This window comes from Vulpes lagopus, chromosome 5 (genome assembly GCF_018345385.1).
Source record: "Vulpes lagopus strain Blue_001 chromosome 5, ASM1834538v1, whole genome shotgun sequence".
Lineage (NCBI taxonomy): Eukaryota > Metazoa > Chordata > Mammalia > Carnivora > Canidae > Vulpes > Vulpes lagopus.
Genome location: NC_054828.1, coordinates 89,481,700 through 89,504,325, shown reverse-complemented (window position 1 = coordinate 89,504,325; position 22,626 = coordinate 89,481,700). Strand labels below are relative to the sequence as shown.

At 35.5% G+C, this 22,626-nt stretch overlaps 1 protein-coding gene across 3 annotated transcripts in view; it reads right to left on the bottom strand.

Annotated features, from left to right (window-relative positions):
* The window catches only part of CTNNA2 (catenin alpha 2), a 1,087,920-nt gene that overhangs the window by 1,015,933 nt on the left and 49,361 nt on the right, over nucleotides 1–22,626 (bottom strand). Inside the window, exon 1 of one of the 3 annotated variants that reach the window (XM_041757141.1) lies at nucleotides 17,531–17,561. The exons of the other annotated variants lie outside the window; for them this stretch is intronic. The gene's annotated coding sequence lies outside the window, so the exon portion shown is untranslated. Of the gene's footprint in view, nucleotides 1–17,530; nucleotides 17,562–22,626 lie in introns of those variants that run through there. 3 annotated transcript variants of the gene reach the window in all.

The window sequence follows — 22,626 nt, the reverse complement described above, 5'->3', positions numbered from 1 at the left end:
ACAGAATGGGAGAAGATATTTGCAAATGTCATATCAGATAAAGGGCTAGTTTCCAAAATCTATAAAGAACTTATTAAACTCAACACCAAAGAAACAAACAATCCAATCATGAAATGGGCAAAAGACATGAAGAGAAATCTCACAGAGGAAGACATGGACATGGCCAACATGCACATGAGAAAATGCCATCAGGGAAATACATCACTTGCCATCAGGGAAATACAAATCAAAACCACAATGAGATACCACCTTACACCAGTGAGAATGGGGAAAATTAACAAGGCAGGAAACCACAAATGTTGGAGAGGATGCGGAGAAAAGGGAACCCTCTTACACTGTTGGTGGGAATGTGAACTGGTGCAGCCACTCTGGAAAACTGTGTGGAGGTTCCTCAAAGAGTTAAAAATAGACCTGCCCTACGACCCAGCAATTGCACTGTTGGGGATTTACCCCAAAGATTCAGATGCAATGAAACGTCGGGACACCTGCACCCCGATGTTTCTATCAGCAATGGCCACAATAGCCAAACTGTGGAAGGAGCCTCGGTGTCCATCGAAAGATGAATGGATAAAGAAGATGTGGTTTATGTATAAAATGGAATATTACTCAGCAATTAGAAACGACAAATACCCACCATTTGCTTCTACGTGGATGGAACTGGAGGGTATTATGCTGAGTGAAATAAGTCAATCGGAGAAGGACAGACAGTGTATGTTCTCATTCATTTGGGGAATATAAATAATAGTGAAAGGGAATATAAAGGAAGGGAAAAAGAAATGTTGGGAAATATCAGGAAGGGAGACAGAACATAAAGACTCCTAACTCGGGGAAACGAACTAGGGGTGGTGGAAGGGGGGAGGAGGGCGGGTGTTGGAGGGGAATGGGTGACGGGCACTGAGGTGGACACTTGACGGGATGAGCACTGGGTGTTTTTCTGTATGTTGGTTAATTGAACACCAATAAAAATTAATTTAAAAAAATAAAATAAAATAAAAACATTTATGACAGTTAAAATTTAAAAAAAAAATGTTAAAGTAAATTCAAATTTATCTTTAGCTAGAAAGCTTAACCCAAAGCTAAAGATCTGCTTTTACAGGAATTTAGAGGTAAATAGTAAAATTATAAGGGATAACGAGTAAGATAATGAAGGCTTGCCCAAGTGAACTTTTATACTTACAACACAAAAATAACAGAGAAAAAGGAAAGTGCTACCAAAGGAAAATACCCTAAAAAAATGGAAGGCTTTATGGGAAAGAAAAACTATGAGAATGAAAATAAGGGATAAAACACTGTTATGCAGTTAAAAAATAGGGAACCTGCCAGAGGCTGAATAGGGGAATAAGAGGCAGTGAGCTAGACTCTGAAATTTAACACATCTGACCACAAGGCTGATAGCACTGACAATAATAAATAAGACAGGAGGCCAGGGTTTTAGGAGGTGACATTTTTGACAGAAAATAATCAAAAGAATGCTACACTCTTGACAGTTTGGTAATCTTTAAAGATTTACTACACAGCAGAGAAACAGAGAAGGCAGTGATGTGCAGAGGGCTGTGGGGTCCAGCACCCTTATGCAGACAGCAAGAGAGAAAGTGGGCCCACACGAGAAGCCGAGAAGCAGAAGGGCGAAACATCACTTCAGGAGCTCTGTCTAGTCCTCTAGGGGTTTGTGTTACTCTAAAACCAATGTTTTTGTTTTTCAATGAGTTTTAGGTCACAAATATACTTAGATATATTATTTTCTGAGTCTCCTTTAGGAAAGGAAGTCTATAATGTAAGCTGAGAACCAGTAGTGGAAAATGAGGACTGAATCCTAGGGGATGTTTGGTCAGGTTGCCTGACAATAGGGGCAGGGGTGAGGGTGAGAAGCTGACATGACTCAATTAAGAAGTGTGAACCAGATCAGGCAAGTGTGCCCAACTGTGCAAGTGCATTAATTTCTGTACCTGGAATTAAAGGGAAGAAACCACATCACCGATGAATTTTCTCATTAAAATGCCATTTGCAGCTGTCAGTCAACTCTGAGTTAGAGAACCACATATTAAACCAATCCCAATGTTTCCATTTTTTTATACAATAAAGGCAAGTCTTACTTAATGAGGAAAGGCCAGAACTTTTGACATTAAATTTAGGAGTAAGAAAGGTATGTCCACTATTACCATTACCCTTTACTCCCAAAGCAATGAGAGATAGAATTAGAAATAAAGAGGCAGGAATTATCTCTCATTGCAAATAAGTATCTTGAAAACCATGTAAAGCAATTGGAAAACTACTGCAAAAAATAAGAGATACCAGTAAAAGAGCAAATTCATAAATTAACATACAGAAAATAATAGCCTATATACATACAAACAAAAATACACTGAAAAGATATACATTTCTTTATTTTTTTTAAAGATATACATTTTAAATCTAATAGAACAAAAGACATAATAGCATCCAAAAAGATAAACTATTTAGAAATGTGAAAAACTTACATAAGGAAAAATATTTAAACACTTCTCAAAGTTTCAAAAATAGACTCAAAAAATAGAAAGAAATGATATGTTCTTGGATAGGAACACACATTATCATAACAATGTAAATTCTTCCTAATTTATTAATTTATACCAATCCCCATGAACTATTACCAGGTTATTTTTCTTTTTTTGGAACTTGATAATTTTATGAATGTGAAGTTGGTGCATATACCAACAGGCCTGAAAAAAAAATGTCAAGAAACTAGATTCAAGTACAGATGAAAATCTATGCACCTCTACACTTTCTTTTTTATCTCATTAATGTAACCTGAATTTGAACTAAACAGGAATCACTGAAATTGACTGAAAGAAATGAATATATAAAACCCGTGAACTCATAATGACACTCAAAGAGAAAAACACTGAATATATAAAACCCATGAACTCATAATAACACTCGAAGAGAAAGATAATAATAACAAAGAAATAGTTCACTCCTACTTCCATCCATTAATTATCACTAGAAATTTCAGGGAAACTAACTCCTTCCTCTAAGGGGTTAGAGTGCCCCTCTGGGCTGCTGGGCTTGGTCTGACTTGATTAAGCATCTGACTCTTGATTTCATCTCAGGTCATGATTTCACAATCATGAGATCTAGCCTCTCATCTGGCTCTGCACTGCACATGGAGCCTCTTAAGATTCTCTCTCTCCCTCTCCAGTGGCCCCTCCTCCACTTCTCTTTCTCTCTCTCAAAAAAAAAAAATAATGAATAAATAAATACACATTAACAATTCCAATTTTTCTCTATAAACTCTACCTTAGGGTGACCAGCTGGCTCTAGTACATGAGGCAAAGTCTTCCTTTACAGAAGATATTCAATTGATAAATCGAGAGGAAGGGGAGAATTTGAATATATGACTATTTGGTAACAACTAAATAAATAACTGACTCAGGACTAAATAAATAACTGACTTAGGAAAAGGTAAATGGACAAAACCTTTGATGAAAAGTTGATGGGTAACTTTATGATGGAGGTATAACACCACCAGAATCTGAACCCAATGTCACTCTGATGTTGGGTGCTTCTTAAAGTGATACAAAGTTAAATGGCTGATGAACTATTCCATCAAAGCAATAAACTTGAAATCAAATCAAGTTCTACAGGCTAATTTCCTGTATAGAAACGATGAAAGATCAAGGATCAAGTCAAACAACAAAATGAAGGGGAAAAAAAGACATTTTTAGTTTCTTCAATCAGCCAATGCAATAAAAAAAAAATAATGTATGGGGAAAAGGCTGATCTGAACTAAAAGAAGGGTAAGGAAAACAAGGGCATTTAAAACTTTGCAAGGTCATTAGTAATTAGGAAATGGAAATTAAAACTACAGTGAGATACCACTCACTGTATGAATGGTTAGATAATAAAAACAACACTGAAAATAACAAGCACTAACACAGACCTGGAGCAACTGGAATTCTCTTATACTGCTTTGGGAAATGCAAAATGGTGCAACCCTTCTGGAAAACTATGCGCAATTTTGTATAAAGCCAAACATACAATTACCACATGACCCAGCAGATCTAGGTAAAAACTCCTTGATCCTTAGTCAAGAGAAAGGTCATATATCCACACAAAAATTTATATGTGCACGTTTATACCTTAGTCATATTCACCCAAAACAACCCAAATGACAAAATATTCCAAAACATCTGTTAACTTGTGACTCAATAACAAATTGTGGCAACAGTCATATGACAGAATGATGTTCAGTGATGAAAAACAAACCACTGATAAAAGGAAAAACATGACGAATTTCAAAATAAGTATATTAAGTGAAAGAAGTTATACGATGTTGCGGAAAAGAAAAATAAAACCTATAGGAACAACAATAAATAAATCAGTTGCAAGGAACTACAGTAATGGGGAGGGAAAAGACTAAAAGGGCCTTGACAGAATGTCTTGATTATGGCGGTAGTTATACAACTGTATACATGTGCCAAAATCCATAGGACTGCTCACCTGAAAGAAGCAAAATTTGCTACATGTAAATTATACCTCACTAAACTGACCTTAAAAAGAGAGAAGGGGGAGTGGGGAGAAAAGCCTAGGAAACATAACAGCAAGTGCAGTATAAGGAACTTATGTGGATTCAGACTCAAATAAATAACTACAAAAATATTTTTTAAAGCAAATTGGAAAATCGAATTATGGGCCTGAGTATTGGCCATAACCAAGAAAATAAATGTAATTTTGTTAGATGGGATAATGACATCACAGTTATGTTTTTTTAAAGACCATATTCCATATTTTTAAGAGATACACTTTGTGGCATGTAAGTATGAAATGATATGCTTTTAAATTATTCAGGAAAAAAACAAGACAAAAAAGAGGGGCAAAGTTTATACAATTCTAGGTCATGGATACATGCCAGTTAGTTATAAAAAAGGAACCAGCTCATCATACAAACAATTATTTTGTTTAAGCTTGAGATTGTTTACAATTAAAAAGTTAAGTATTTTATTGTGCCTGGCAATGTTCTCAGCACTTTATAATGTTAATATATTTAATATTCATGACAAAACTAACATTATAATCCCCATTTTAAATATGAAAAACTGAGGCACTCTGAAGTGTAAAAAATTTCCCAATACCAAGTAGCCAGTAAGACGCAAGTAAGCTTAGGCTACACTCTTAACCACTTCTAAATCATAATATAGATTACAAGGTTTGCTTATAGTCTATGTTATTTCTCTTAATTTAGTCATCATGTTGACACATTCAGCAATATTTCTTCATTCCCATAAGTTTTTTTAAAACTCTGTTAATTTCACACCAAAGTAGAGACACCACACTGCCTGCAATTCTCTAAATTATAGCAACAGGACTAGTTAGATTATGAAAGCAACAGAATGTAAAAGTCAATTTAGGATAGACTTTGGAATAAGATAATAAATCCACTTGAACTACCAAATGTCTCTTGGTTTTTTGGTTTTTTTGCCAAGAGAATGATTTAGTAAATGATAAAATTGATTACTTCACTGGTTTCTTTTCATTCTCACATGTATACCTTCAATTCCATTCATCTCTCTGCCTTCACTTCCTATTACTGATAATGCAGAGATGTACTGCAGGACAAAACTATTCTGAACAGGCTCATGAATATTTAAGAAGGTGCTTTTGTATAGACATGGTGAAAATTACTATCAGGTGAAAATATGGTCAATGGCAAAGAACTTTCACCCCATGGACTTTTATTTCTCCCTGTACTTTTTATCCTTGGTAAAAAATATAAACTCCCAACTGTAGCAAAATCAAACTCATAGCAGACACAAATGTTTCTTTTTTTGGATCTGTCTTCACCAACTAGAAGTTAGAAATAACCACAGGGCTGTATGTATGATCCTTCTTGGAGGTACATCTCCAAGAGGAATATTTGACAACAAGATTATGGAGGGATTTACTCTGCACATTAAAGTTCAGCCATGATACTTTCATCTAGAAAATAATATGAGGTGATCTCAATCGCAGTTTGCTCTTCAGTATGGCAATCAAGAAGCTAACCAACTAACATTTTTAAGAAGTAAGTGATACGCAGCCCCATTTGGACAGAAAAAGAAACACAGTGGCAAAACCACATCAACACAAAGCTGTAAATGAATTTTGAGTTGAATCAAGGGTTCTGATTTTTCCTCATAATTATATACCAGGTAGTAAGTGGTCAGTATTACGCCTTCATCAGGAAATATACTCTAAAGAAATATTAGTTGAGAATATACAGGTCACCCAATACTTGGTTCTTCTTCTTCGAAAAAAAAATGATTTCTTTGAGAAAACAGTTTTGAGAACCAGTTGCCTTCAAAAATTACATTTCTCCTTTGTATCCATGACCACTTAAAAGGAAAAAAAAATGTTATCCTTTGTATTAGTTTTCTACCACTACAATAATAGATCACCACAAAATTAGTGAAGCAACACAAATTTATGACACTAAAGTATGGCAGGTCAGAAGTCCAACATGAGTCCCAACAGACAAAAACCAAGGTTTCAGCAGTTTCCTCCTTTGTAGAGGTTCTAGAATCCATTTCCTTACTCATTTGGGTTGTTGCCCAAATTCAGTTTCTAGAGGTTGCAGAACTGCATTTTCTTGTTGGCTGTCAGCAGAAAGCCATTCCTAGCCTTTAGAACCCACTAAATTTCTTGGCTCCTGGCCTCTTCCCTCCATTTTCAAAGCCAGACCTAAGAGGTGGAATCCTTTTTTACACTGCATCTTTTTGATCCTTCTTCTATCATTACATCTCTCTCTCTGAGGACAACAAGGAAATGTTCTCTACTTTCAAGGATTCATGTGATTAGATTGGACTCAATCACATAATTCAGGATTATCTTCCCAGTGCATTATCCTTAGCCCTAATCACATCTGCAGAGCTTCCTGTGCTATGTAAAAGAACATATTCCACCGGTTCTGGGAGTCAGATTATGGACACATTTGAGCAACCATTATTCTGCCTATCACACCCTACATATAATAATAGTACATTAAAATTTGAATTAAATTTCTGCTGCCTCAATATGAATTTTCAGATATCTTTGCCTTGGCTTCATTCATTAAGAAACTGGTAACCAAGAGCAGGTAATGAAACAGTGGCACCAATTTCAGCCACTGAATTTTTCCAAACATTTCACCAATAAGGACCATAAAGAAACCATTAAACAAACTGCATTACTTAACAAAATATTTTTCTTTAAAAAGTATCCAGAAGCATAGTTGATTGTGCTTGATTCCAAACTTCTGATCACCATAAAATCCTAAGTATCACCATACTGCACTTACAAAATTCCGTGCAATCATGAAGAAAACTGTTGCTTCAAGCTGACTCCCAGAAGTGGATGCTATGTAAAGGTACAACTGCCAGTAGCTTCCTTGAAACACTGAAATTATTGCCAAATTCATTGCATGCAAAACTATCTTGAACTGGTATGGAAGATATTTCACAGCTGTCTGTGTTCCCTCTGGCATCCTTGCAAATCAAAACATCAGTTTCTAAGTGCACCCGTTCTATGAGAGTAAGAACAGCCAACAATTAAATTAGGTGTGAATTCCTAAAATTAACATCACTGGGAAATCACCTAAGTGATTATGTGTAAAATCCCATATTGTAGTAGTAATTTTGTCCACCTAGAGGTGTGACAGTGAAACTACATTCAGTTCTACCTATTTTTTTTTTGTCACTTACATATCCTTCAGTTAGCACTACATCCCACTCATGTGGCCATGAGAGAGACCCAGATACTCAAGACAGACCAGCATTCCTCCATATGACTTAGAAGTTGGCCTTTTTATCTTTGAGCTTACCAAATTCCAATATCAAGAACTATGCTCTCAGGAATCCTTAAAGAAATGTATGTTGAAAAAGTGAAACGGGGGCAGCCTAGGTGGCTCAGTGGTTTGGCACCACCTTCGGCCCAGGGCCTGATCCTGGAGACCCAGGATCGAGTCCCACATTGGGCTCCCTGCATGGAGCCTGCTTCTCCCTCTGCCTCTGTCTCTGCCTCTCTCTCTCTCTATGTCTCTCATGAATAAAGAAAAAAAAAATCTTTAAAAAAATAAAAAAATAAATAAAACAAAACATACTGACCCAAGACTATCACACAGGCCAGGGTAGAACAGAGAACCCAAAGCACACCTGTGCTATGTGGACAGTCATGCCAGGCAGAAGGTACATGGCCAGTGAACTGGGAGAAGACAGGTGACAGATGCTACTGGGGAAACTGGTTTTCCAAATATCAAAAAATAAAACGAGATTCCTACTTGACCCACACATAAAAAAGTATATTCTAGATGAATGTTAGAGTTGAATATAAAAAGAAAACATTTAAACCATTTTTTAAATGTTTAAACTTGAATAAAATACAGGTGAATGTTTTTCTCCCTTTAAGTTAGAAAAGAATTCCTACATAAGATGCCCTCCCACAAAAAAGAAACCCACAAAATGTAGGCTTAAACTATGATAAATCAACTATCTTAAAAGCGTTAGTGTCAAAAAATCCCATCAAAAATTAAAATGGCAAAATATACACTGAGGAGAAATATTCGAACTTTATAGAACAAAGGAGTATTATCTTAAAGATATAAATGAAATTCCCCATGTTAATAAGAAAAAGACAAAATGGTCCTACTAGAAAAAAAAGGCCAAATATCTTAACAAGAAATTTATAAATCAAAATAAGTAACGAAATGGTGTTTTCAGTTATGGAGCTACTGAGATGTTGCTACACTAAGTGTTGGGTATCCTTCATTCATTTACAACTACCATTCAGATGTTGGGCTGTCTGTACCCACTATTCCACATAAAGACTTCCTCATGGTAGCTATGCACACCTCACTGACCACTCTTTACTGAAGCCAGTGGCAACACAGATATGTCTGAGCTTTGTTTCAATAATCTGTTTAAACACTTTACAATTATATTTATCAAATTAATTCATAAAATGTTACTATTTATATTAAAGTATCAGATAAAAAGGATAAAACATCACCATCCAGAACATAGGGAGGGATTAAATTTAGATTCTCCGCTTTAGGAACAGTACATATATTCAGCTCAGAGTCTCACTACATGAAGCAAAACTGTCATAAAAACATGCCAAGTGCCAGCACTACTGAACTGGTAACATCTTATAACACTACTTACTTTTACACACCTGACCTAGCTGGATCTTTCAAATCATGGGAGGGAAAAGTCAATGCCATCTGAAAGCACCAAGCTAATTACTACTTTCAAATAATCCTTAGACTATCTATAATAAATTATTTAGAATGAACAAAAGTGTTTCTCCCACTAATCAAAACATTACACTATTTTATTGTAATTTCTTCAAGCCTAAAATAATTTATAAGTTTTCCACCATCTTGAAAGGGCAAATGTCACTCTCTCCAGTTTATCAATATAGCATTGCAAAGTGACCAAAAATAACATTTCTAAATCAGTATTTTTTATGAAGCTTGGCTAAATATATTTTTAATTCCTACATGTACCTTGATGCAATTAAATACCTTTTAATGTAATATTAGAAAATTTTATCTGAAAAAAATAAGTAAACTAATGAAACTAAAAATATATCATTGCTTCAAATAATGAAGAAATTATTACCCATTTGAAACTACTTGCGGATGGGTGGTAAGCAACAATCCTTCAATGAAGTCCAATTATAAGAACTTCCAGGTGACCGTAATATCTTAATGCTATCTAAAACACATGCCTTAAGCAAGTGAACTATGGTTCCCATATGAACATTTTAAATTGAGCTGCACTAAGATCAAAGAGGAAAATAATGAACTCATACAAGCTTAAAGAAAGCTTCAATATAAAACCTATATGAAGAACATGGCTGCAAACTTCTATAGTCACATTTTCACTAACTTAAATGAGTTTAAGGTAAAGTGGAAGTTACACTCTAATAGCTCTTAGCAGGCATTTCTTTCTGAAATGATGCATAATCAAGTAACTCAGAGAAAACAGACATCTCTGACTTTCTTTATGAATGAAACACTGTAATTTATTTTAAGAGCAAGTTTAAATGCATAAGGCTTTTTATTTAAACTCTGTAAGTAACTGACCCACTTATTTACAACAGGCTCGATGCCCAGTACAGTTATAGGTTCAAGCACAAGAGAAAATCAAACCCTAAAAATGAATGATGTCATGCATCAGTGAGCATGGCACACCCCATAAATTTCACTTCAGATATGCTAATACCTGGTCTTATGAACAACACATAAACATACGAGCCTCGACTAATAAAATGATGAGACTCTTGTTTTGGAATTTTTATGTGGAATCAAACTAAAGCAGAAGGTATAACCTTCTTGAATAATGTAAAAAGTCATGCGGGTGCTTTTATTTAAATTGATGTAAAAATAAGCAGAAAGCTCCGATACTTAGTATATTGAGTTTTGAAACTTGTAATCACCAATGTGACCACCACCCAAAACAAAATCTAAAACAGAGAAAATGTCCATCCCCAAAAAGGTCCCCTTTATTCTTTTCAAATAAGTTCTTCCCCTTTCCCCAAGGAAAAGTGGTCGATTTTTTTTAACAAAACAAAGAGAACTAGACATCTAAATATCTTCAGCAATTTGTTGCATTGAAATTGCCACTACTAACAAATTTTGAATGTCATCTGCAAGTGTTTTCAGAGCCTGAATGGTGACAAAGTGTCATCTTTTAATTTTCTGATTATTGAGAAAAGTTAAGTTCAAAGTCATTCATAAATAAATCTAAAAGAAGAGTAATTAGAGAAGAAAAATGATGTAACACACTTAAGAAATTTCTGTGCCAAGCACCGGGCAAATCACTGTAGGCTAATGTTCTTATTTGCTGTTCACAATGATCCTGAGAGAATGTTATGGTTATCTTTATTTTGGAAATGAGGAAATTGAGATTCAATAGAGTTAGGTCATTTGGCCAGGATTCCTCATTTGTAGAGCCAGGAGTCAAGTTCAGACCTTTCACTGCAAAACAGATGCTCTGGTACCACACGCCAAGCAGACTCTCTAGGGTGGTTAGTATCATTTGAAATAAATAAATTAATTAATAATAATAATAATAATAATAATAATAATAAAGAGTATCAAAGCTTTCTGTCTATCTGTGCTGACTTGGGTGTGTGGTGATGGGTGGTGAGGCTAAGCAGCAGCAGAAGTCCAAGGAGATGGACAAATGTCTGTCCTGGGGAAAGTAAGACCCCAAGTACTCTACTTGAATCAGTTTGAGAAAATCCTGCTGCTGGGTGCAGGCAAGAGCATAAAGCCCACCTTCCTAAAGCTGATGCAGATCATCCATGAGCAGGATTTCAAGGAGTCCTCATGAGGAGTTCTGCTCCACTGTCTCCAGCAACATAATCAAAAAGTTATGAAGGTGCTGGTAGATTTCAAAAGAAGCTTGCTTGCTTGCTTTCCATTTTTTTTTTTTTCAAATCAACTCAATGGAGACAAGATGATGATATCTGACATCTAATCACCCATGGCAGCTCAGGAAATGGTGACAATATCAGGCTTGGGTTTTTGTTTTTCAATATCTTTCTGGCTATGTTTCAGAGCACTCTGGGCAGACAGAAGCATGCAGAATCACTATAACCTGGCATGGATAATTCCAGCTGAGCAAATCTGTAAAATAATTTCCTTAATAACAGATAAGTGAGGAGAGCCATTTTACATTCCATCATAAGACGATATTCTGCTTGCCAGAAGACCTACCAAAATATTCATAAGTACAGCTTTGAAACTTAGTATGTTCCTTTCAAAAGGTCTGATAGGTAGTCAAAGATCAAAAAGGAAACATTAGTATGAACGCTTCCCTCCCAGGATATGACATTAGTGATTCCTTGTTTCCACAAGTGGATTTGCCCAGACTGTTTATACAAGATAGACTGCCCATCTGCCTTACAGAATCACACAGCATTTTTTAAATGATTGTCAATAATCAGATATTCATCAATGTCTCCGTAATTCTCTCCTCAAATAAGACAGATATGTTGAGGAGAAAGTGAAAATGCTGAACATGAAAGATAATTTTTTAAAATATTTATTTATTTATTTTAGGGAGAGAGAGAGAGAGAGAGAGAGAACACAAGAGTTAGGGGGAGAGGTAAAGGGAGAGACAGGAGGGAGGAGAGAATCCCAAGTAGATTTCCCCAGCTGACCACGGAACCCAAGGCATGGCTGGATCTCACAATCCTGAGATCTTGACCTGAGCCAAAATCAAGAGTCCAACTGAGCCACCCAGACATCCCTGAGAGATTATTTCTTAGAATTTGAAGGGGATCTGCACTGCTTGAAAGACACTTAAAAATTCCTGGTGAAATGATACCATAACAAGTCCCAGGACCAGCAGCAGAAGCCCTCACACACCCACTTCACAGACTTGCTATTTTAATATATTTCTGTGTTTTTAATGGATTTTTATTTGATTCTTAAAATAAATATTTAAGACTGCAATTAGAAAAATCTTGATTCCATGCTTAATCCCTTGGCAATCTTTGTGCGGTCTGCAGACTTTGGTTTGTGCTTGAAATCTGCTGAATCACCCACTGTCAATACCTGCTGTGGATGTCCAGTATTGGTCCATTTCACTATGGCTACAATTGGACTTATGCTGTAATTACCCAGCAGATCTCAGACTATGTATATATTAGGCTTTAAATTCTTCCATTTTTCAAACTGAATATTTTGGTGGTGTCAACTATTGGTGTCCTTACATATTTGTAAGTATGAGATTAAGCACAAGTGAATTGTGCATCAAGGCTTTTGTGTACCTTATACATAGCAGTAACAGACACATTACCTGTCTTTATGGTGACCTCTTGCTTTGCAAGGATATATGAAAAAAAGTTTGAGATAAGGAATGGCATTCCATTGGTTACACAGATTCAGCCTTCATATTTTTTAAGCTGCTTGTACACACAATGGCCATTTTGTTTTTAGTTCTGTGGTTTCTGAAGATGATGTCCTTAGTGTTTTAAACTTTACATAGAAAAAAAAATTTTTAATAAACTATACAGAGAATTTCTGGTCTGATGATAATGAAGAATTTGCCAGTGGTATGAAGGAGCAAAAGGCAAGCAAATGCCCATATAATGTTTTGATCAAGAGGAAAGAGTGAAATGTAATTTGCCTTTTTCATAGTTAATTATCACATAATTGATGTGCCATATGTGAAACATTCTGGCCATAAGAGCAACAAAAACCACAAGCACCTTCATAACAGAACTGTTAAATAAATACATCCTTTACATATTTTTTACACATTACAATATACATTTTTACATGATACTATATATATATATATTTTAAAGATTTTATTTATTTATTCATGAGAGAGAGAGAGAGAGGCAGAGACACAGGCAGAGGGAGAAGCAGGCTCCATGCAGGGAACCTGATGTGGGACTCGATCCCGGGACTCCAAGATCATGCTCTGGGCCAAAGGCAGGCACCAAACTGCTGAGCCACCCAGGGATCCCCCCCCAAAAATATATATTTTAAAAAAAATCTTTAAAAATAAAATATCACTATTTTCATAAAGCTAATTTGCTCAGCATCAGAGACTTCTACACTGGAAGAGAGGGATGTAAGGTAATACATACTGAGATTATAATTTTTTTAAATGAGGAAACTAAAGCAGAGAACAGGAAAGAGTTAAAACTGGAGGTAAAAGCCAGTCTATGCCAAGTCTGGATGTCTGTCCTGCATATTCATAGTGTTTAAACATCTTTAGTTTCAGTGCTTTTCTCAAAAGTAGTCAAAGGCAGAAGTTCAGTATAAAATGTAGACTGAAGCAGAGATGTTCTGCCTAACACAGGTGGGAATCCCCAAAGTTTAATGGAAACTCTACATCATGTCTCTTATAAAATAAACCTGGAAAAAAGCCAAGTTTAAATATGTGAAAAAAGTAAACTCCAATACAAAAGACAAATGACAAAAAAAAAAAAAAGGACAAATGACAGTTCAATATAACAATATGAGAACTGTCACAAGTTAGTTCATCATTAAGCACCAAGTGAGCGAGGTTGAAAATGGGCATTCTAGGAGTTCAGAAAAGGAAACATCCCAGTGTGTGCTGGCTGTGGTCTGGAGAGAGTTACCAAACAGAAGGATGACTGGGTCTTAAAATGTGAATAGTCCTGAAATAAGCAGGTAGTAGTGAAAGAGGAAGAGGTAAGGGAGGGGAACAGTATTCGCAACTGCAGTAAAACAAGTCCAATGTAATTTTAATACAAGTAGACCAACTAAGCTCAAAGGGTGGGCAGGGAAGCTGAAAAAGGTGAAGTTTAACCCAGAAATATATGTCTAGGGTAGATTATTTCAAGTTAATGAGTTCTGACTTTATCCTGAAGGCTACAGGAAATTACTGAAGGTTTCTGAATCAGGTAGCAATATGATCAAAGTGTTTTAGGAATTTTATTCAGACAGTGGTGTAAAGATATTCTAGGAAAGAAAAACTGGAGGAGAAAGATCAGTTAGGAGGCTATTTGCAGACATCCTGGAATGATAATGATCAAAACCAGGTTAAAAGCTGAAAGGACAAAAAAATGGGGTAGGGGGACAGGGGTGGGGAGTAAAGATAAAATATCAGGAAGGAAGATTTGAAGGGCCTTAGAAAGTTATTGTCATTCCAGGTATTAGAAATACAGTCTGAATATTTAACAGAGATCTTATTAAAAGGATTCATATCTCAGATGATAATTGAACTACATGGCCTCTATGCTTCCTTTCCAGTTCTGAAAGTAAAATTCTATGTAGCAGACTGAATATGTTGATAAGGAGTGGGGTGGGGAGGAACCAAACACAAATGAAAACTTTAAGCCTACATGACTACAAGAAATATAAATGTAATTTTCAAGGTGAAACATCTCTTACTGACCATTCACAAAGAGAAATAAAGATCAGGTACAGTTCCTTTAAAAATGCTGAAATAATTTAAGCCAAAAAACCAAGTAGCACATTATGGAGCATAATCCTCTAGAGCCAAGTGCTTGTAATGATTTAATGACCCACATATTCCCAAGCTATATATGAAGGAAATAGCTCAGAAGAAAACGAATTGGGTTGTTATCAGTGCTGAAATAAAATAGTGCAAAATCACTTAACATTTGGTCCTTTCAACTGGTCACACAGACACTCAAGAGTAGGCAAATTACCTCATAATATGAATAAGAACAACACACATACTTTAGAGTTTGGATTTTTATATGTATATTTTCCCTTCTGTTAGTTCACTGGTCTCCTGAAGGCAACATTATATTCTGTTTCATTTTCTTTGTAACTCTGAATAGCATTAATCAACACATTTTATGTAAAAGAGTTGACTGATTCACGTTCAAATTTAGTCCACTATTATCTCTAGATCTTTTTTCACTTATTAAATGTATAGGGAGTCATTCTCATTTAAAAAATTTATAGCTAATTATTATTCCAAAGTGTACTTCACTGAACGTGCTCCCAATGAAATTTACTGTCAAAATTTCTCATCTCTTTTTCAATTTACAAAAGTGGTTTAAATTCTGCATCTAGCCTCAAGTATTCCCAGTGTAATCTATAAGTACTGTCATAGGCTCCTAGGCTGATAAGTTACAATCAGCAAATTTCATCCATAGGTTCTTAATTCCATTATCCAAATTGGATAATAATACTTTTTAAACAACAATGATTTGTAAGAAATTTGTTCCCATGTTTTACAAAGGCTTTAACAAGAGTAACTCGCCATATATCCCGAATGTGTAAAGAGAAATTATTTCTGGGTCGCAGCTAAACATGTGGGACTGTGATATTAAGACCTTGCCCAAGTGATACTTGAGAGATACAAGTTACCTCATCAAAAGAAAACTGACTACCAGGGAATAAAATATCGAACTGATCCACTCAAGAGAGTGATGGAGTTATGTTCCTGAGGACCTTTCAGAAATAATAGCTTAGGGGAGACAACCATCTATTGGTTCTGGGTTATTTAGACAGACACCTGCTGTAATTTAAAACAAATATATCAAGGTTTCTTATAAAACTCTCACTGACTAAAAATTTCTGAAGAATAAAATCTATAGAATATCAGTGAATGTTAAAGTTAAGTCAAACTTTTTTTAAACTTCAGGAACAAATGGTAACTGTAAAAGTCCTCACATCTTGTCCTTAATTATAAATAGTAGTATCATTGGCACATTTGAACATAGGTTTATACATCATTAAGTCCTGGCTCAATACATTTAAGAGTGAAGATATTCAATGAATTCTCTAAGTATCATAAAATAATGCTGTTAGACTGTGAGGACTGTACATAACAATTTCAATTTATTGTGTTCAAGTGGACATTACTGCAAATTAACCTGTCATTATAAGCCATGGTCACATTTTGCCTCAGCTGAGTTAATTTGGAAAGTAATGAAATGTGTTTTTAGAATTTACAGCTTAGATATCCCCACAATAAATATCAATACATTCAATTCCAAAAGAGTTTTGGCATGAAAAACAATTATGATGTTTTATTTTGATCTCAAAAGATAAAAAAAGAAAATAAAGTCAGCCTGCACATGTTGTTTAAGCCTGATACTCAATCTAAATTTGATAAAGGAGTTATTAAATGGAGAGATGCAGTTTCCAGTGCAGACACAATCATTAACTGGCTTTGGTGACTGTATTTATGGCAGTGATATCAAGTCCTCCATTAATTCCTGGATGGTTTAATGTTGTAAGACCTAATAGATTCCTAGAAGCACATGTGAATGACACATCAAAACTCAGGCAAAAGATAAAGCAGTAAGAACAAAGAAATGCACTTGGAACCCCTTCATAAATCCTTCCATTCTTCTCAAGACAAAAAATAAAATTCAAATTCTTTGGTATAGCATACTTTCATGATCTGACCCCTCTCTGCATTGGCGGTCTCCTACCTTTTCTCAGTTCCCAGTACATTAACCTACTGAACCATCACCTCCCCATCCCGCCTCATTCACTGGCATTTGTACCCCAGGACTTCCCTGGCAGACCCCTTCTCATTTTTACACTCAGCTAAAATGGACTATACTCCCTGAGAGTATAGCTATTCTCATAAGAATTCCCATAGTGCACTATGTATAAACCTGTCATACCGTACCTAATGTGGTAACTATTTACTGTTTGCCTTATCTTCTAGAGATAAAATAAACAATAATTGTACTTTCTGTATAATTCCCAAGACACAGTAAGTAGTTATTTTTAAGATAAATGAATGATTAATTTTTAAATAAAAAGTATAAAATTAGAAATGTCAATATGGCATACTTAAATACAAGATGGGTTTAACATTAATTTAATAAATGAAACAAATGTTTATTTAGCACCTATGATGTGACAGACATTATACTAACTGAGGAACAGTTATAAAGAAGATTACAACAAAAACATGATTATGAAGACATTTAAAATTTATCAGATGAGATAAGAATTTAACAACCAACCATAGATAAATGAAATATTATAGTATTAGGATGATCGCAAGGAAGATCTGTTGTCCACTCTGAGATCAAGGTATTTAGAGCCTACCTTCTTCCCCACCAAGTCTGCAGATATCTTCTAAGAATAATTCCATCTTCTCTGGTGAAGTGGTTTTTTTTCAGGTGTCATCTCTCTCCTCAATTTCAAACCATTTATTCTATTCTGATTGGAGTCTCCAGTTTATGCTGTCTTTCAAAGCTTAACCATTCAAAGTTGTTGAGTCATTGCCTGATTTTGGCTTCTTCCCAGGATGCTGTAATATAGAATACATCCCTTGGCTCCACCTTCTATGGCCTTCCCATAAGCAATGGCTACCCAGCCTCAGGCTGCAGCTCCAAGGAATTCATCCAACATTTCTGCCTCTACTTGACTGGAAAGGGGAATCATAAAGCCAGAATAAAAAAGAAGGTTTACTCTTTCTGACTGGATTGAAAGGTGAAGGCTATAAGGAGCAACAACATTTGAGTTGGTCCTTACCTTTCCCGACAGGTAAAAATAATAAGGGGAAGGAACTCCAGGTAGAAAGGTCTTCCTGACTGAGCAATGGCATAAAATATGAAATAGAGAGGTCATCAGAGAAAGTCAGGTAGACTAGTCCACTTTAGTCTCATGCAATTATATGTCAAGTATGGAAGCAGATTAAGTAGGTTACAAAATACCAAGTGCCAGGGTAAAGGTTATTTTAAAAATCAAGGGAAATTCTATCTTCCTGGAAAAAAGCAATGAAATCCATTTGGCAAAGAGAATGGGTTACAAATGATAACAACTTAAAAAAGAAGAAGGAAAAAGAAGAACAACAGCAGGACTTCATGAAATTGGCCTTAATGCAATCTCAAAGCTATTTGAGTTACTTGCCAGAGTACTTTAGTCAAATAAATTTCCTTCTTCAATTCAGTTTTCTTGTCCACAAAAAAGAACAAATTTCTCCCTCAATTATACTTTAAAAGCATCTACTTTATTGATTTGTTATGACTTTTCTATATGTTTATGCAACTGTATATTTGTTGGGCCTTATATCTTCTCATTTCAATTGTCAATTTTGAGAATTTGACATTTTATCATGTGTTTCATTTGATTAGAGCAAATCCTAAAGATGTTGCTTTTGTTTTTAATATATCATATCATTTTACTTAGAACTTTAAGTACAAAGGAATTATAATGGCAAAAAGGATTCAATTCCCAAATACAATGTAACCTAGAAGTATTCCATTTTATCACAGTGGACAGGTATCAATTATACACTAAAGAGAAAAATAATACTAGGATTATTGTACTTCCATTTTTTCCTAAAGTTTTTCCAGTTACATTCTCATCTTGTGTAAAATTTTATATTTTCTTTTAACCAAATAATCATAAATATCTCATATGCCTGTCTGCCTGTCTATATGCACAGTCAACAAGAAAGTAAAATAAATCATTTAAGTGTGTCTGCATTTCATTTTTTGGGTTTTTGCATATCAAGATACAATTTCAAAATACAGCAGATTTGGATGCCCTGAAAATAAAAGTGGAGAGCCATTATGGTTGACAACATTATAAAAATTTCCATTTTTTTCTTAATGAAATTATCCTTCATAGAAAAAAAAATACGTTTTCCTGTGAATTATGTGTTTGGATCTGAATAAAGAAAAGATGGTCCTTTACTTATCTTTCCCCCACACACAACAAGGGAAAAGTCTTTGTGACTCCAAATTTTAAAAGGCAAAAACACAGGAATAAACTGTGTGTGGCTTTGTTTTGGTTTGGGGTTTGGGTTTTTTGTTTGTTTGTTTGTTTATTTCGAAAGCTTACAGAACTGGGACTGTTTGAAAACCACACTCACACAAGCAGCCACTGATAATTTTTTTTTTAAAGATTTATTGGGACGTCTGGGTGGCTCAGTGGTTGAGCATCTGCCTTTGGCTCAGGGCGTGATCCTGGAGTCCCGAGATCGAGTCCCCCATCGGGCTTCCTACACGGAGCCTGCTTCTCCCTCTTCCTATATCTCTGCCTGTGTGTGTGTGTGTGTGTGTGTGTGTGTGTGTGTGTGTGTCTCATGAATAAATAAATAAAATCTTTTTAAAAAAAGATTCATTGATTGCTTGATTTTAGACAGAGCCTAAGCAGGAGTGGGGGTAGAGGGAGGTGCAGAAAGAGAGGAAGGAGAGAAGCAGATTTGGTGCCAGACTACATCGGGCCCAATCTCAGGACTCTGAGATCATGACCTGAACCGAAATCAAGAATCGGGTGCCTAACCAACTGAGCCACCCAGCACCTCTGATACTAGATTTCTCCTCCTTCTTTTTTCTTCCACATCACTTCCTGCTGTTGGCCACAAACTTCTCAAAATATTCTGCCTCATGGTACCCCACTTGCCTAGTTCTCTGTCTACCTCTCTTGCTGCTCCTCATTTTGTCTTCCTCACTCTATATCACCTGTGTATTCCATAAATGTCAACAATTTTCAGAGCTCTACCCCCCACTCTATCCTTCCCTTTATATTTTTCTCCAGAAAATCTCCTTAAGTATGGCTTAAGGAGCTATTTATGTATTGATAAACTTAAACTCTATTATTCCCAGCAGAGATCTCTCCTCTGACTTCTAGATTCCTATCTCCAACAATTTACTGAATATTTCTTTCCTGACAACCTTCAAGTACTTCATGAAATAGACTCCCAACTGAACTCACTGCATTTTATAAAAATTTACTTCTCCTTGTATAAGACTCCAGCAGTTGCACAAAGAGAAATCTGACAATGAACCCTGATTCTTCCTCTTGCTCACCACGTGTATCAGTCAAGCACCAAATCCCATAGGTCCCACCTTCTTACTATTGCTTAAATTCTTCCTTGACTTCCCAACCTATCAACAATATCTGCAATCAGGCCATCATCAGCTCGTATTGTCTAAGCTTTCTAAGTCCTCTCCTTGCCCCCAGACACACTCTCATTGCCAGACCACCAAAATCCTTCTCCAAACTTTAGTGATATTTAAACTAAAATAAATCTAATGGGGTCATTCCCCCACTTAAATTTCTGCTCTCCCCCACTGCCTACAAAGGTTCATGTTTTAGTATGGTCTTTTATGATGGCTCTAAGTCCCTATCCTTAGAGAGTTTACTGTTTGACTGGGAATAAATTTTTTTTAAAAAGTAAATAAAAAAATTCACTAGCATGTGCTTGAACTCCAGAACAAAAGAAAAAAAATTCCAGGATTTTTTCTAAGGAACAGAGAAGCAGCAACAAACCATTCTTCCTACTCTTTGTGCCCCATATTAAGACGACTTTAGGCACACTTGAGAAAAAAGTGTGAGCTCACCATTTTAAAAGACTTTAATGTGCAATGCAGAGGTGTTATAAACTACTATAGTGAGGCATAAATTAATTTCACTTTTGTCCCATGAAAATCAATGTAAACATGCATGGTCCACAGGGTAGGGTTTCTAAAATAAGCTAAGAATGTGTATACTCCTCCATTTAAAAAGAAAATTCAGTCATATTCACCTCTCCCAGATTACAATATTGTTTCCTGAAGAACTTCTATTAAAATGAGTCCATTATCAGTGACTAACTACTGTTAGTTCACCCTTTGAAGACTGTCTTCCACTAAGCTATATTATGTAATATTAAATAGCACACAGAGTTGGGACCTGAGTTTCCCACTGATAATTTTTAAAGAACTATTAGATATTCATGATTACACAATAAAATCAAGAAAATGAAATTTAATAGGACATTTTTTCACAACGTTGGCTTAGCACTCACTTATCACCTCCCTATAACGATAGTAGTTGCATTCCTATTTTGAATAATGATACAAGTAGGTGATACACACATAAGTCTACATGTGGCAGAGCCAAACTAGGGTAGAGGGAAAGAAATGCTTCTTGCACCATTCCCAGTGGTGCATTCTGACCAGAGTAGGCCTCTTGGAAAGGCCTCTTGGAGCTAGCCTCCATTATGAGGTGGGAAAGGCCTCTTGGAGCTAGCCTCCATTATGAGGTGGGAAAAGAGCACTGACCATGCCCAAGGTCGAAAACACTGTAATCTCGGACCAGAAACATGCCATTCAGTCTAGCCTGTGATTGCATCTCATACGATTACTCTGCATTACCAATGTATAATTTAGCAAATCACACTGTTTCCAAATTAATGAAAACTAAGTACATGTTGCGTCAGTATACTTGCTGAGTTCCACATAGCATAATTATGAGTTGGCTTAAGAACAATATGTGATTCAAAGGCTTGTCCACATTTTGCACAGGGTTTTACAAGAGAAATTCATAAACTATACGTGACAATAACTATTTGCATTGTTAGTACCGAATTTTATATGCCTATTTTCCTCATAGAGTAAAATAAGATCATTTTGACCAAATATGAACCGTGCCCTACCCCTTATTCAAGGATTTATAGACTACAATCCACTGGAGACCAACAATGATATTGAGAAAAAGGGATGTAACCTGAGCACTATAATACATTTGAAACTGAACCTATTAACTATAGTGTATGGTCTTGATGACTACATGTACAACACAACTTTAAAAAAAATCAGTTTTTGTGTTAAGGAGACAAAGGGCATATTATTACCTAAAGCTTGGTGGGTTTCCATTCAGACCAAACAACTTCGAACCCCATCAGAAATTATACAAGAATAATGAATATATTTTTCATACAAATATGTGTGTGTATATGTATGACACTTAGAAGAGAAAACAACATTGGCAGAAGGAAAGAATGTATTGATCCTTATTATTATATGTTTTCCCCCCAGATGTAACAAAACAGTATATGTAAAATATAATGAATTGCATACCTGATCAAGTCAGCTGGATTTGCACTTTCACCCATCATATCCAGTATACCACATCATGAATAAGCACATTCTTGGTACATGAGTGCATAAGTCATTTGTATATTTTTGTTATTCACATTCATATATTAGAAAAGAGCGATGTCTTAGAAAATAAGTTCATTAGTATTCTCATTCCCTCTTTGTCATACACACAGGAACAATGCAATTTTAGCATCAAACAAGGATCCCAGTTTCTTTAACATATAATTCCAGTTTATTTATTCACTTTTTAAATTAATAAAAAGGAAAGTGATATCATGGTACTCAAGCAGTGAGCCTCACATATGCATAAGTACATGAGTGTAGTGT